This window comes from Crocuta crocuta, unplaced genomic scaffold, assembly GCF_008692635.1.
Source record: "Crocuta crocuta isolate KB4526 unplaced genomic scaffold, BGI_CrCroc_1.0 scaffold263, whole genome shotgun sequence".
Lineage (NCBI taxonomy): Eukaryota > Metazoa > Chordata > Mammalia > Carnivora > Hyaenidae > Crocuta > Crocuta crocuta.
The window spans coordinates 2,418,435-2,422,982 of NW_027529541.1; positions in this window are offsets into that span (position 1 = coordinate 2,418,435).

A 4,548-nucleotide genomic window follows, 5' to 3' on the forward strand; every position below is an offset into this window, starting at 1 on the left:
TATTTTCTAAAGGCTAAAATGAGGAGAATTTTAAAACTTTTATCTTGTGAGAGGTAGAATTCATTACTTGTCAGAGAATATGAAGACTATGATAATTTTTTTTAAAAAAATTGGAAGCATTCAGGAAAGTAATGAATTCTGATTTAATAGGATATGTCAGGCATGTACTAATAAGGTTCATTCTATTTCCTTTGCTCAGGAATGATTGACTATCTGACCAATATTATGTAAAGATTTGCTTATATTTTTGGTGAAACACTTTTTAACCTACAATCTTCAGTGCTGCATTTACCACTATAGGTAGATGAAAACAAGATATTTGTTTTTGCCTGGAATATGTTTATAACCCAGTTAGAAATAAAACATACTTGAGGAAAACCTGAAGAGAAGTTTTAAATTCACAACACATACAAAATAAAACAATTAGAACACATTGTCAATATACTAATTGAAAAAAAAAATTCCCTCCAAAGTAAGCCACATAATTACCAGTATTATGTGAAATACCAAAAATTCTATGTTCTGGTCACCAATTCAATGATCTGCTACAAAATGAATAGAAAGAAAACTGGCTTGTTTATGTTTTGGTCCAAGTATAAAAATCCTAGAACTCAAGAGTTATGATAAGGAAAATTAGTGATTTAAGTCCTAAAGAGCAACCCAGTTTTATTTGTCATGTTAAAGCTTAACTGCTTACTTGACCACGTCCCTGTGATATACTTATCCCATCTAACCCCCAGCTCTTTAAGCAACCCACACTGTATTTTTGCATCATTCACTTGAATATATTTCCATAAATGGTTAAATTATTCCCCTGAGAAAGCTTGAGTTTCTAATGCTTATTAAAGCTCATTCTAACTTTTTCATTACCAGAACTTTGAGAGGTATAATGAGGATTCTGAGTAAAATCAATTGTGTGCTGGATGTGCAATTATTGGGATCTTTAGCATATATGCAGTAAGTAAATAGGAAAAGTCTTGCTGTGAAGGGAGTCAAAATAAAATAAATGATAGAACTACAACTGAAGAAGCAGATTATTTCTCACCAGGTGTTGTGGGAATTCAGAACCACACTGTAGGGTTTTGTTTGGTTTTGGTTTTGGTTTTGGTTTTATTTTTTGGTTTTTGGGGTGTGTTCGTGTGTGTGTGTGTGTGTGTATGTATTTTCTGAAACAATTGGAAAAAGCCCCAGAAATAACTTTATTTAAGACAAATAATTTATGCCACACAAATCATTAAACCATAAGCAACTTCATTAAATAGCTTCCCGTTGGTAGCCTGAAATAAAACAGCTGGCCTGACGGTTGGATATTGAAGAAAAAATAAAATTCCTTTTGCAACTTAAACCCTTTCTCTCAGATTTGTAATGAATGCCTTTATTTAAAGTGACCAGAGGAAAACAAATCAGGCTAATTAATGCTGACAGTTGGGGTCTGAGAAAATTCCAGTCAGAGATTTGCTTTAAAAGGGCCCTGGACAGGATGCCTGAGTGGCTTAGTCACTAAAGCATCAGACACTTGATTTCGGCTCAGGCCATGATCGTGTGGTTTCTGAGTCTGAGCCCTGCATTGGGCTCCACTTTATAGTGTAGAGGCTGCTTGAGATTCTCTCTCCCTGCCACTACCACCTGCCTCTCTCAAAATAAATAAATAAACTTTTAAAAAGGGGAGTCCTAGATATTTTATGGTGATAATAATAATAATGATGATGATGATAATAATAATAATATAGCTAGTATTTACTACATGCTTACTAATTTCCAAGCACTATTCTCAATGTTTTATTTCTATTAACTCATTTAGTATTCATGAAAACTCTGTAAATATTATCAGGGCTGACTATACAATTTGAGTGTCTGAGTACACAATGGAAATGCAGAGTCCTTTGTTCAAGAAGGAAGAAAGAATATGTTTTCTTTCTTTAGAAGTCTCTCTCTTACCCTGCCATGGAGATTTTATTTGCTATTTAATGTTGGGTTTCTTTCTACATGGAGAGTTAAGCCTGAATATTTTCTTCCTCTTAGAGATATGGCAACTGAGGACAAAAAATACAAAATTTAATTGGACATAATAGTTGATTTCAGAGATGCATTCAGATGATGCATTCACATGATGCATTCAGAACCAATGGAACATGATGAGACTTTGTTGGAGTCCTGGGAAGAATTTCTTGTGTCATTGGACTTGAACATCAGAGGTCTGTGACTGTTGCCACTCCCATCCTTCTATGTGAGGCTGATTCTAAAAGCAATGAAGTAGGAGACAACCAAAAGAAGGCAGCAGAAATTGTATATGTAAGATATTTTGAATTCCTGGTCAAGGTACAGCTTTCTTTGGATTCCTCAGTTATATTAGCCAATAATTTCCATATGTGGTTGATTCTATCTTCAAGTAAGCCATAGGTCTGTCTGAGACAGAAAATGTTCCCCTTCCTCATAATTGTTCAGATCCTATAATTGTTCAGATCCTAATCTCTGGAAGCTGTGGATATGTCATATGCAAATAAGATAAAGATCTTAAAATCAGGATTTTCCTAGATTATCCAAGTGGGCCCAAAGTAATCACAAAGGTCCATATAAGGGGGAGGCAGGAGGCTCAGTCATAGAAAGAGTTGTGATGACTGATAAAGAGGTTGGAATCATGTGGGGCCATAAGTTGAAGAACTCAAGAAGCCTCTAGAAACTGGAAAGGCAAAGAAATGGATTTTTCCCCAGAGCTTCTAAAAGGAACCCTGCTGATCTATTTCAGACTTCTGACTTCCAGAACTCTAAAATAATAAATTTGTGTTGTCTTAAACCACTAAGTTTGTGGTAATTTGTTGTAGCAACAATAGGAAACTAATATGACACTGTTTGCAGAAAGTTCTGACACACATTTATACCAGGATACATGGCCGAAGATCATGATTTATTTAAATATAAAAGGAAAAAGTGGAGAACTATCAGTAAGCCAAACATAACTTTATCTCCTATTTTCAATGTTCAAAATGTACTTCCAGGAAGTTGTTTATCATATATTGCCATTTCAGTATTAGTATTTGATCATAATTTTGCCTAATACTCAAGCTTTTTTTTGTTGTTCTAAAGAATTTATTGTCATTATCACTTTTAGAACTAACTATGATATCTAGTGATATAGTCACTTGGAAAGATTCTAAAGTTTCAGGAACAGACTCATTAGAACAGGTATTCTCAACTTCTTTTCCTCCCTGCACCCCTGTGGAATACTGCACATACCAGAAACAGTGAATTTCAAGCATGTGGGCTTGCTCCTTTCCTGCTCCCATTGTGAATCTCATCATTAGCAATAACTGTTTTCTTCTGTTCTTTGCATCAATATGAGAGCAGAGAGGTGTAGAGCCCTATCTCTGTTAACTCAGCTATAGAGGGAAAATTCCAGGATATGTACATAGAATCTTATCTTCAGTGTTAACTAAGTTCACTCTGGTTATATGTGAAGGATTATTGCTGTAATCTACTAGCAATATATTTGCATGAAGGATGCAGAAGACTGCTAATAAAATACTCACCCTCAGTGAAGAGCACCCTATGTGTTGCTTGAGGAGAGAGGCAGTCCTAATGATAGCATGGGATGTTTCACTCAGATTTGTTGCCTGGCCCATCCCCATGGGCTAGGATCTTGTTCTTAAAGGAAGAAGCTACAACTCCAAAAAGAAGGAAATGACATGGAATGTCTTCAGAGGAAATAAACATGAGAAAGAACTAATATAAAGTGGAGCGGCACTGTCACTGGAGAGTTCAGTCTTCATCAGAGAGCCTTGTAATACTCATCTTTGACACACTCATGGCTGAAGTACTTCAGCTCCAGCCTGTATGGAACCCAGCTTCTAGAAAAAGTGGTGGAAAACACACTAGCATGCCCAGTGCACACAGCTCCAACAAAAACAGATGCCGAGATGAGACAGTGAAGCAAAGAAGCCAAGTTCTGTCTTAGAATGGGCAGGAGGGGTGACTTTAAAGGTTTCTACAGTTTTCAATGGGAAATCGAGCCCCTCAAAATATATCTTGCTACTATTCTTGAGGCTTAAGTTTTTCTTCCAAGGACCAAATAAAACACAGTAATATGTGTTTTGGTCTTTCCTTCTAATTTACCTTCCCATATGCCTATAAACAGTCCAACCCCTACCCGAACCCTGAATCTCTCTAGTGTATGTATATAAGTACACACCTATTTGAGTCCTTGAATTTTAGCCATTCATACTTGTTTATTTTTTCAAGGAGGACTTATTATAAATAGTAGAAGCAGCATAAAAGTAAACTCTGGTTACCAAGGAGGAGAATGGCTTCTACTCCAAGAATAGGAATGGGTACAGATTCTTCATACTGAGGCAAGAGAATTTGTCCAAACTCAGATACACTTTGTACATTTCAAGGAAGAGGGAGAAAGTGTGTATTGCTGAAAGCTTGTTGTTGATAGTGAGAAAGAAGGGAAGGAGAAAATTAGTTATTAGTTTTTATATAACTTTTCTTAATGTTTTATTTATTTTTGAGAGAGAGAGAGAGAGAGACAGCGTGAGCAGGGGAGGGTCA